At 38.5% G+C, this 12,922-nt stretch overlaps 2 non-coding genes across 2 annotated transcripts; both read right to left on the bottom strand.

The window, feature by feature from the left end:
- Positions 1-7,045: 7,045 nt before the first annotated feature.
- On the bottom strand, positions 7,046-7,152 carry LOC148568360 (small nucleolar RNA R71). Its single transcript, XR_015882805.1, has one exon. It is a non-coding gene; the product is annotated as a small nucleolar RNA R71 (small nucleolar RNA).
- Positions 7,153-11,734: 4,582 nt separating this feature from the next.
- On the bottom strand, positions 11,735-11,842 carry LOC148568359 (small nucleolar RNA R71). Its single transcript, XR_015882269.1, has one exon. It is a non-coding gene; the product is annotated as a small nucleolar RNA R71 (small nucleolar RNA).
- Positions 11,843-12,922: the final 1,080 nt, after the last annotated feature.

Raw genomic sequence — 12,922 nt, 5'->3', positions numbered from 1 at the left:
TATGGATGATTTTTCAGTATTCGGAGATTCCTTTCCTAATTGCCTAAATCACCTGGCCCTGGTATTAAAAAGATGTCAAGAGACTAATTTGGTCCTGAACTGGGAGAAATGTCACTTATGGTGACAGGAGGAATAGTTCTTGGCCATAAGGTTTCTAACCAAGACATTGAGGTAGACAGAGCTAAGGTGTAACTCATTGAAAAACTACCACCACCAAGTGATGTCAAGGCAATTAGGAGCTTTTTAGGATATGCTGGCTTTTACAGAAGGTTTATTAAAGATTTTTCAAAAATAGCCAAGCCCTTAAGCAATCTCCTTGTATCTGATACACCATTTATCTTTGATGAAAAGTGCATGCTAGCATTCGAAAACTTGAAAAAGAGGCTGTCCTCTGCCCCTATCATTTTCCCACCTGATTGGAACTTACCATTTGAACTGATGTGCGATGCATCTGATTTCGCAGTTAGGGCAGTGTTAGGACAAAGGAAAGATAACTTGGTCCATGTGATATACTATGCCAGCAAAGTCCTCAATGATACTCAAAGAAACTATACTACTACTGAAAAGGAGTTGCTGGCAATAGTTTTTGCATTTGACAAGTTTAGATCATACCTCATTGGTGCCAAAGTGATTGTGTTCAGAGATCACACAGCACTTAAATATTTGTTTGCCAAGCAAGAATCAAAACCAAGACTAATAAGATGGATCTTGTTGTTGCGGGAATTTAATATTGAAATTAGAGATAAGAAAGGAGTGGAGAACAAGGTAGCAGATTACCTATCTAGAATTCCTCATGATAAAGGAGGAACACATGATACAAGTGTAAATGAGTTCTTCCCAGATGAGTAGTTGATGACGGTTCACAGAGCACCCTGGTTTGTAGATATTGCCAATTTCAAGGCAACTGGGGCTTTACCCCCAGAAATCAACAAACATCAAAAAAGAAAGCTCATCAATGACGTAAAGTATTTTTTTTGGGATGAACCATATCTCTTCAAGAAGTGTTCAGATGGAATCCTGAGAAGATGTGTTTCGGAAGAAGAGGGACGAGAGGTCTTGTGGAATTGCCATGGCTCGTGCTATGGAGGACATTTTGGAGGGGACAGGACTGCAGCCAAGGTGTTACAAAGCGGATTCTTTTGGCCCAGTCTTTACAAGGATGCCAAAGTACTAGTAAAGAACTGTAATGAATACCAAAGAGCTGGAAACTTACCCAAAAGAAATGAGATGCCACAGAATTTCATCTTAGAGCTGGAACTGTTTGATGTGTGGGGAATCGATTTCATGGGACCATTCCTAACCTCATATTCAAACAAGTACATCTTGGTAGCAGTGGATTACGTTTCCAAGTGGGTAGAGGCTATTGCAACCCCAACAAATGATAACAAGGTGGTCATGAACTTCCTCAGAAAGAATATCTTTAGCCGGTTCGGAGTCCCACGAGCGCTCATCAGTGATGGAGGGAGCCATTTTTGTAACAGACCACTAGAAGCTCTTCTCCTACGATACGGGGTAAAGCACAAGGTTGCCACACCTTATCACCCCCAAACAAGTGGGAGAACCGAGATATCTAACAGAGAGTTAAAAAGGATTCTGGAAAAGACTGTAGGAGCATCAAGAAATGACTGATCGAAGAAGCTGGATAATGCTCTTTGGGCATACAAAACGGCATTCAGGACACCAATCGGGATGTCCCCATATCAACTGGTGTATGGAAAGGCCTGTCATTTACGATTGGAGCTGGAACACAAAGCCCTCTGGGCTCTCAAGCTACTAAATTTTGATAGCGTTGCTGCTGGTGAAAAAAGGGTCTTGCAGCTGCAGAAAATGGAGGAGTTCAGATCTCAAGCCTATGAAAATGCCAAGATTTATAAAAAAAAGGCAAAGAGAAGACACAACCTCAATCTGACACCCAGGAGCTTCGAAAAAGGACAGCAAGTGCTCCTCTACATCTCCAAATTAAGACTTTTCCCTGGGAAACTCAAATCAAGGTGGTCAGGACCCTTTCTTGTCACAAAGGTCTCGCCGTATGGACACATAGAAATCATGGAGGAAATTTCAAGGAGGACGTTCACTGTGAACGGACAAAGGCTCAAGCATTACATGGGCAACATGGGGGAAAGCCCCAAAGTGAAATATCATCTCAACTGATGGAGAAATCTTCGAGCTAGCGACGCTAAAAGAGCGCTTCGTTGGGAGGCAACCCAACCTAAGGTAGTTTCCTTTTCATGATCATTTCAATAAAAGTTACAAGTAGTTTACCCTGTATTGCGAGGAGCTAAGTTTGGTGTTGCACACGAAAACAATCCAAGAGTGAATGTGTAATTCTAAGTTTGGTGTTCCACCAAAGATTTCAGTTAGAATCACACTACACCTCTTCAAGAGAAAATTTCTAGCCCCAACCAATCAAGGAAACCACTTGACAAGAGTTTAGTTTCTAGTTCATAGTCATTTTAGTAATAAAAGCACATAAGATCCTCTGCATGTATTCAATCTGTTACATTAGGCAAGGAACTAAGTTTGGTGTTCACACACCAAATTAGGTTTAGAAACTCACAAGCATACATGCATGCTAACTAATTCTCAAGTGCTTTGGGAACAAGCAATTTCCAATAACTTTGCAGGAATTCAATCAACTCTTCGGGAAGAACGGTGCACCATCATCCAAGGAGGCGAAGAAGGATGCAAAAGCTGTGGACGATGACAACAAAGGGATGGCTAGAAGTCACCACCAAAAGGTTGTATTGTTACTTGATTCCATATTCTTGGAAATGCTCAAATTGGAAGTCTGAATGTATCCCTGATTATTAGCTACTCTTTAGTTTACATCACTAGATTTAATGTTTGCTTTTCCCCGCCTTTGTCATATGTGTGCTGTGCCAAGCTATCTGCTGCAATTTCACCTTGCTTACTTGTATGCTTGTCCTTTAAGTCAAATAAAAAGAGATGTTATGAAAGACCAGAGTGATGTTCAAATTGTGGAGTAAGTTCTTAAGCTTGTGGTGTAGTAATTACTTAGCTAAGTTGGTTCACCAACAAGGTAAGAAGGCAACTATCTGTCCTGAATCATATGCTTGAAACACACCCCATGAGACTAGCTAAATAACAAGATCCTAATAAGAAAAGGGGAAAGAAAAAATGAAAGTTGAGAAATAAAGAAAAAGAGTAAGAAATAAGGCTAGGCACCAAGGGTTGAATCTTAAGGCATGTGTCTAAGGTGCTCCTGTGCAAAGGATATACTTGGATGAATAAGCTCTCAGGGATTCCTTATCACTTGGTAACTTGGGTTAACTAACCTGGGATTATCAGCTGAAAGTCCACTATCAAGATTAACCCTTGCTACAGAGCACTTAGTAACCCAAAGAGGTGCTGGACACCAAGGTCTCAAGAATAAAAATACCAAACCATGTGCTTGTGGTGTGAATGTATGGGGGAAAGAGACTTGAGGGAGTAAGTCCTTAGGGGTGTCTTAACACCTAGCACCTTGAACCAACTGGTTCAGGAGTGCTGGCTGAAAGCTTATATTAAAGAGTCGCCCCCTTACAGAGCACCTAGTCTAAAGAACACAATCAAACCCTGAAAAGACAAAGGGATCAATGAATAAAAGTCTCATAGGGTGCAATCAAGTGAGTATTCCAGGGCATGGTAAAGGTCTGAAAGCCAATGAAGGAATGAACCTAAGTTGCTATGCATGAAACCCCATAAAACCAAGGACATGACTTCCACAATAATGACTCATTTCTCTTGTCATTTCATTCATCATTCTCATGTTTCAGTACTTGCTTAGGGACAAGCAAGCTTTAAGTTTGGTGTTGTGATGCCAGGGCATTTTGGCCAGTTTCACTGACCTTTTCTTTACTGTTTTAGGGTAGTTTCATGCATTTTCTTAGTTAATAAGCAAGTTTTGGGTAGATAATCACTTACATCTTGATTCAAGCAAATATTGTGAATTTCATGTGATTTTATGAGAATTATGCATGAATTGAATGACAAATTGGATAATGCATGTCTTATAACTTGGATTAGAGCTTTGATGCACTTTATTTGCTTGATTTCAGGACAAAGGAAGCAAGGAAGAGCCACATTAGCAGCCACGTTAATCCAATTAATGTGACTACTAATGTGGAATGGGAAAATGCTTGCGACATTAATGAGAAAAGTGATTGCCAATAACGACTTCGAAACCATCATAGCCCACGTTAATTGCCACGTTAACTACATTAACGTGGTAGTTAACGTGGAGAGAAAGGGAGCTCCGGCGTTAGTGGTAAGAGTGAATACCACTAACGCTCCAAATTGGCAATTAGCCACGTTAAGAGTCACGTTAACTCAGTTAACGTGAACTCTAACGTGGAAAGGAAGACAAAGCCAACGTTAGTGACACTCACCTTTATCACTAACGTTGGACTAAGCCCAATTGGCCAAGTTAAGAGTCACGTTAACTACATTAACGTGAACTCTAACGTGGGAGGAGCAAGGAATCGCCAATGTTAGTGACACTCACCTTTGTCACTAACGTTGGACCAAGCCACTATGAGCCACGTTAGTTGCCACGTTAATTGCATTAACGTGGAAGCTAACGTGGAGGAAAGAAATGATGAGCCAACGTTAGTGACACTCACCTTTGTCACTAACGTTGGAGATGGCAATCACCACCACGTTAGTGGCCACGTTAAGACAATTAACGTGAGGCACTAACGTGAGAAGGGGCGTTTGGAGCGTTAGTGACAAAGGTAAGTGTCACTAATGCTCTCGAGGCTAAGGCATGCCCACGTTAAGAGCCACGTTAGTTATACTAACGTGGACTCTAACGTGAGAAAAGGGGGGCTAAGAGCAACGTTATTGGCAAAGGTGAACACCAATAACGCTTGCGATGGACCGAGAGGCAACGTTAGTGGTCACGTTAGTGCCACTAACGTTGAAGTTAACGTGAACCATCTTGGGCTAGGAACGTTAGTGAAAAAAGTGATTGTCACTAACGTTCTCGAACCCACATTTTCACTTAACGTTAAAGCCACTAACGTCCTAGCTAAAGTCTATGCCTACTTCACACTTTCTCTACAAGTAAAGTTGAGCCCACTGAAGATTCCAAACTGCTTCAACTCAAGATCCAAAGGCCCATATCCAAAGACTTGAAGAGCCAACTAGAAAATCAGAAGAGTAGTATATATAGGAGTAGTTTTGAACTAGAGAAGAACTTTTGGAAGCTTTTGGGCATTGAGAACCACTCTCTGTATAATTTTACTTTCTCTGCAACTCTAGTTTTTACTTTCAGAATGTATTTTCCATCTTTGCTTTCCATTCCCAGAGCTATGAACAACTAAACCCCTTTCATTGGGTTAGGGAGCTCAGTTGTAATTTGATGGATCAATAATAGTTTTCATTATTCTTCCTCTTTCTTTTCTCTTGATTTTATTGGAAAGCTTTCAATCTTCATCCAATTGGGTAGTTATCTTGGAAAAGAAGCTATTCATACTTGGATCTCTTCGGAACCTTGGAAGAGGAATGAAGAGATCATGCTAGAAATGCTTTCTCATGTTGGACCAAATTGGATTTGGACGGATATGGTGACATATAATTCTCCTAATACTTTGATTTGGAAGTACATGTGGTATAATCAGTGACCATAATTCATCTCTTCTCATGAGCAATTAGACCAAGGAATTGGCTATTGTTCAAGATTTGAGAGATTGAATTACCAAGGAATTGGAATTCAATCACTTAATTTTGCCAAGGAGATCAATGAATGCATTGATTGAGGAAGAGATGAAAATGAACTTGATCCGGAGAATGCAACATCTCCTGAGCCCAATGAATTCCCCATTTATGATCTTACCCATTCTCTTTACTTTCTGCCATTTACTTTTATGTTCGTCTTTCCCATTTCCCATTTAAGATTCTGCAATTTATTTTCTACCATTTATATTCAGTTATTTATTTCCAGCATTTACAATTTCTGCTATTTACTTTCCCGCTATTTAATTTTCTGTAACTCTCAAATCAACTTCTACTTAGCTCAACTAGAACATTCCTCCGATTAAAGTTGCTTGACCAATCAGTCCCTGTGGGATTCGACCTCACTCTATTGTGAGTTTTTACTTGACGACAATTCGGTATACTTGCCGAGGGAAAATTGTTGAGAGACAAGTTTCCGTGCATCAAGTTTATGGCGCCGTTGCCGGGGATTGATTTTGTATCAACAATGATTAAATTGGTTGATTACCTAGATTGAGCATTTTTCTTTTGTTTGATTTAATTTCATTTGAGTGATTTACTTTTAGTTGTAGTTATTTTCTTTTCTTTACCCATTACCTGTTTGTAGTGTTCTCTTATTTGTTACAATTCAGTTCACTAACCCACTAAATGTTTTGGTATATTGCATCACTCACACTAACAGCATTTCTGATAAGAATACTTCCTGCATTTATCTCTTTCTTTCTTGTGCCTTGTTGGTTGTATGACAGGTAGAAGAAGCGAGGCTTCAACTTCCTTTTATTCTGAACCTGAGAGAACCTTCCTTAGACTAAGGAGGGAAGCAAGAGGAAAGAGAGTCATTAGTGCTGAGGAAGAGGAGGAGTATTTTGAACCAGACATGGATGAGAATATGGAGAAGCATCATGAAGAAAAGGCTCACAACCATGGCAGAGAAGGTCCAGTGCATCATGCGGGACAAGAGAGAAGGGTTCTGGGATCTTACATAAACCCAAACCCAGGAAACTGTGGAAGTAGCATCCAAAAGCCAACCATATGTGTCAATAACTTTGAACTAAAGCCATAGCTCATCACCCTCGTTCAGAACAACTGTTCATTCGGAGGAAGTTTCCACGAAGACCCCAATCAATATCTCACCACATTCTTGAGGATATGTGATACTGTGAAGTCTAATGGTGTTCATCCTGACACCTACAGACTGCTTCTGTTTCCCTTCTCACTCAAGGCCAAAGCATCTAAATGGCTGGAATCCTTCCCGAAGGAGAGTTTAACAACCTGGGAAGATGTGGTGAACAAATTCTTGGCGAGATTCTATCCTCCTCAAAGGATCAACAGGTTGAGAGCTGAGGTACAAACCTTCAGGCAACAAGATGGTGAAACTTTCTATGAAGCATGGGAGAGGTTCAAAGACTTAACAAGAAGGTGCCCGCCTGATATTTTAATGAATGGGTGCAGTTACACATTTTCTATGAAGGTATTTCTTATGAGTCAAAGAAGGCAGTAGACCACTCATCCGAGGGATCTCTGAACAAAAAGAAGACCATTGAAGAAGCCATAGATGTCATTGAGACTGTAGCTGAGAATGATTACTTCTATGCTTCTGAATGAGGCAATACTAGAGGAGTGATAGAGCTGAACAACGTGGATACATTGCTGGCTCAAAACAAGATGATCACCAAGCAACTGGCTGACCTTACCAAGAAGATGGAAAGGAATCAAGTAGCAGCAATCACTACCTCATCAGCAGCTCAAGAAGGAGTGAATACAGAGGCAGAGGGTGATCAGGAATAAGCCAACTACATTGGAAATTCATCTAGGCAAAACCATGATCCATACTCCAAAACTTACAATCCTGGTTGGAGGAACCACCCAAACTTTGGGTGGGGAAATTGATGAGCAGATAATTTATACGTTTTTTGGCATTGTTTTTAGTATGTTTTTAATAGGATCTAGTTACTTTTAGGGATGTTTTTATTAGTTTTTATGTTAAATACACATTTCTGGACTTTACTATGAGTTTGTGTGTTTTTCTTTGATTTCAGGTATTTTCTGGCAGAAATTGAGGGACTTGAGCAAAAATCAGATTCAGAGGTTGAAGAAGGACTACTGATACTGTTGGATTCTGACCTCCCTGCACTCAAAGTGGATTTTCCGGAGCTACAGAACTCAAAATGGCGCGCTTCCATTTGCGTTGGAAAGTAGACATCCAGGGCTTTCGAGAAATATATAATAGTCCATACTTTGGCTGAGTTTAGAGGATGCAAAAGGGCATTGAACGCCAGTTCTACGGTGTAGTCTAGAGTTAAACGCCAGAAACACGTCACGAACCAGAGTTGAACGCCAAAAACACGTTACAACTTGGCGTTCAACTCCAGAAGAAGTCTCTGCACGTGTAAACATCAAGCTCAGCCCAAGCACACACCAAGTGGGCCCCAGAAGTGGATTTATGCATCAATTACTTACTTCTGTAAACCCTAGTAACTAGTTAAGTATAAATAGAACTTTTTACTAGTCTTTTAGACATCTTATGATTTTTAGTTCATCTTTGAATCATATTGATCACGTTTGGGGACTGGCCTCTCGGCTATGCCTGAACCTTCATCACTTATGTATTTTCAACGGTAGAGTTTCTACACTCCATAGATTAAGGTGTGGAGCTCTGCTGTTCCTCATGAATTAATGCAAAGTACTACTGTTTTTTATTCAATTCAACTTATTCCGCTTCTAAGATATTCATTCGTACTCCAACATGAATGTGATGAACGTGACAATCATCATCATTCCCCCACGAACGCGTGCCTGACAACCACTTCCGTTCCACCTTAGATTGAATGAATATCTCTTGGATCTCTTAATCAGAATCTTCGTGGTATAAGCTAGACTGATGGCGGCATTCATGAGAATCCGGAAATTCTAAACCTTATCTGTGGTATTCCAAGTAGGATTCAGGGATTGAATGACTGTGATGAACTTCAAACTTGTGAGTGCTGGGCGTAGTGACAGACGCAAAAGGAGGGTGAATCCTATTCCAGTATGATCGAGAACCTCAGATGATTAGCCGTGCTGTGACAGAGCATTTGGACCTTTTTCACAAGAGGATGGGATGTAACCATTGACAACGGTGATGCCCTTACAGAAAGCTTGCCATGGAAAGGAGTAAGACTGATTGGATGAAGACAGCGGGAAAGCAGAGATTCAAGGGAACGAAAGCATCTCTATACGCCTATCTGAAATTCTCACCAATGAATTACATAAGTATTTCTATCTTTATTTTCTGTTTATTTATTATTATTATTCGAAAACTCCATAACCATTTGATATCCGCCTGACTGAGATTAACAAGATGACCATAGCTTGCTTCATACCAACAATCTCCGTGGGATCGACCCTTACTCACGTAAGGTTTTATTACTTGGACGACCCAGTGCACTTGCTGGTTATTTGTGCGAAGTTGTGAAGTTATGTTTGGACCATGGTATTGTGCACCAGTTATTGGCGCCATTGCCAGGGAGAGAATGAACAACAAATTTTACAACCTCAGAGTAACAATTTCGCATACCAAGTTTTTGGCGCCGTTGCCGGGGATTGTTCGAGTTTGGACAACTGACAGTTCATCGTGTTGCTTAGATTGGGTAATTTTCTTCTTATTTTATTTTCAAAAAGTTTTCAAAAAAAAATAATTAAAAATATTTTCAAAAAATAAAATATATTTTTATTCAGAATTTTTAAGAATGAATTCTAGTGTTTCATGAAGCATGTTGAAGCCTGGTTGGCTGTAAAGACATGTCTAAATTCTTTTGGACTGGGGCTTCCAACCCAACATTATTAAGAGCAAGCTAGTTGTTGCTAATCCATCAGCTGCTGTATGCTTGATTTGTCACTTAAAGCTTGGCTGGCCATTGGCCATGTCTAGTGTTTTAGACCGGAGATTTCATTGAAAGCTTGGCTGGCTAGTGAGCCATGTCTAATTCCTGGACTGAAGCTTTAGACTAAGAATGCAAGATTCCTGGAATTCATATTAAAAATTTTGGAATCCTTATTTTTCTTTTTCAAATTAATTTTCGAAAAATACCAAAAAAAATTAGAAAATCATAAAAATCAAAAAAATATTTCATGTTTCTTGTTTGAGTCTTGAGTCAATTTTAAGTTTGGTGTCAATTGCATGTTTTAAAGTTTGCATAAAATTTTCGAAAAATTCATCCATTCATAGTGTTCTTCATGATCTTCAAGTTGTTCTTGGTTAGTCTTCTTGTTTGATCTTGATGTTTTCTTGTTTTGTGTCTTTTCTTGTTTTTCATGTGCATTTTTGCATTCATAGTGTCTGAACATGAAAGATTTCTAAGTTTGGTGTCTTGCATGTTTTCTTTACATATAAGATTTTCAACAAATAAGTTCTTGATGTTCATTATGATCTTCAAAGTGTTCTTGGTGTTCATCTTGACATTCATAGCATTCTTGCATGCATTCATTGTTTTGATCCAAAATTTTCATGCATTGCATCTTTTTCATGTTTTTCTCTTTCATCATTAAAAATTCAAAATCAAAAAAATATCTTTCCCTTTTTCACTCATAAATTTCAAAAATTTGAGTTGACTTTTTCAAAACTTTTTAAAACTTAATTGTTTCTTATGAGTCAAATCAAATTTTCAATTTAAAAATCTTATCTTTTTCAAAATCTTTTTTAAAAATCAAATCTTTTTCATTTTTCTTATTTTTCAAAAATTTTAAAAATATTTTTCAAAAATATTTTTCTTAATTTTATATCATATTTTTCGAAAATATCTTCAACAATTAATGTTTTGATTCAAAAATTTCAAGTTTGTTACTTAATTGTTAAGAAAGATTCAAACTTTAAGTTCTAGAATCATATCTTGTGATTTCTTGTGAGTCAAGTCATTAATTATGATTTTAAAAATCAAATCTTTTTCAAAACTAATTCTAATCATATCTTCCTATCATATCTTTTTTTTAAAAAAAATCTTATCTTTTTCAAAAATTTGATTTTTAAATATCTTTTCTAATTTCTTATCTTCTTATCTTTTCAAAATTGATTTTCAAATATTTTTCAACTAACTAATTAACTTTTTTGTTTGTTTGTTATCTTTTTCAAAACTACCTAACTAACTCTCACTCTCTAATTTTAATTAACTAATTATCTCTTCCATCTTTTTCAAAAATTCTTTTTAATTAACTAATTATTTTAATTTTTAATTTTTAATTTGATTTCATTCCTAATTTTCGAAAATCACTAACCCCTTTTCAAAATTTTATTTTCGAAAATCCTCCTTCTCTCTCATCTCCTTCTATTTATTTATTCATCTACTAACACTTCATCTCACCCAAATTCGAACCCCCTCTGCCATCTGTGTTCGAATTTTCTCTTCTTCCCTTCTTTACATTACATTCTTTTCTTCTTCTACTCACACAGGGGAACCTCTATACCTGGGTAAAAAGGATCCCTATTATTATTATTTTTCTGTTCCTTCTTTTTCATATGAGCAAGAGCAAGGACAAGAACATTCTTGTTGAAGCAGACCCTGAACCTGAAAGGACTCTGAAGAGGAAACTAAGAGAAGCTAAAGTACAACAATCCAGAGATAACCTTACAGAAATTTTCAAACAGGAAGAGGAGATGGCAGCCGAAAATAATAATAATGCAATGCTTGGTGACTTTACTGCACCTAATTCCAATTTACATGGAAGAAGTATCTCCATCCCTACCATTGGAGCAAACAATTTTGAGCTGAAACCTCAATTGGTTTCTCTGATGCAACAAAACTGCAAGTTTTATGGACTTCCATCTAAAGATCCTTTTCAGTTCTTAACTGAATTCTTGCAGATCTGTGATACTATTAAGACTAATGGAGTAGATCCTGAAGTCTACAAGCTCATGCTTTTCCCGTTTTCTATAAGAGACAGAGCTAGAGTGTGGTTGGACTCTCAACCCAAAGATAGCCTGAACTCTTGGGTTAAGCTGGTCACGGCTTTCTTATCCAAGTTCTTTCCTCCTCAAAAGCTGAATAAGCTTAGAGTGGATGTTCAAACCTTCAGACAGAAGGAAGGTGAATCCCTCTATGAAGCTTGGAAGAGATACAAGTAACTGACCAAAAAGTGTCCTTCTGACATGCTTTTAGAATGGACCATCCTGGATATATTCTATGATGGTCTGTCTGAATTAGCTAAGATGTCATTGGATACTTCTGCAGGTGGATCCATTCACCTAAAGAAAATGCCTGCAGAAGCTCAAGAACTCATCGACATGGTTGCTAATAACCAGCTTATGTACACTTTTGAGAGGAATCCTGCGAGTAATGGGACGCCTCAGAAGAAGGGAGTTCTTTAAATTGATACTCTGAATGCCATATTGGCTCAGAATAAAATATTGACTCAGCAAGTCAATATGATTTCTCAGAGTCTGAATGGAATGCAAGCTACATCCAACAGAACTCAAGAGGCATCTTCTGAAGAAGAAGCTTATGATCCTGAAAACCCTGCAATAGCAGAGGTGAATTACATGGGTGAACCATATGGAAACACCTATAACCCCTCATGGGGAAATCACCCAAATTTCTCATGGAAGGATCATCAAAAGCCTCAACAAGGCTTTAATAATGGTGGAAGTAGCAATAGCAAGCCTTTTCCATCATCCACTTAGCAACAGACAGAGAACTCTGAAAAAAATACCTCTAATTTAGCAAACTTAGTCTCTGATCTATCTAAGGCCATTGTGAGTTTCATGAATGAAACAAGGTCCTCCATTAGAAATTTGGAAGCAAAAGTGGGCCAGCTGAGTAAAAGAATCACTAAAACCCCTCCTAGTACTCTCCCAAGCAATACAGAAGAGAATCCAAAAGGAGAGTGCAAGGCCATTGAATTGACCATCATGGCCGAACCCACAAGAGAGGAAGACCTCCTGGGACGTCCAGTGATCAATAAGGAGTTTCCCTCTGAGGAACCAAAGGACTCTGAGGCTCATCTAGAGACCATAGAGATTCCATTAAACCTCCTTACGCCCTTCATGAGCTCTGATGAGTATTCCTCTTCAGAAGAGAATGAGGATGTTACTGAAGAGCAAGTTGCCAAGTTCCTTGGTGCAATCATGAAGCTGAATGCCAATTTATTTGGTAAAGAGACTTGGGGAGATGAACCTCCCCTGTTCACCAATGAACTAAATGCATTGGATCAACTGGGATTGCTTCAGAAGAAACAG

This window comes from Arachis ipaensis, chromosome B4, assembly GCF_059453495.1.
Source record: "Arachis ipaensis isolate K30076 ecotype BB chromosome B4, ASM5945349v1, whole genome shotgun sequence".
NCBI lineage: Eukaryota > Viridiplantae > Streptophyta > Magnoliopsida > Fabales > Fabaceae > Arachis > Arachis ipaensis.
The sequence above is the reverse complement of the archived record's forward strand: the minus strand, read 5'-3'. Positions and strand labels throughout refer to the sequence as shown.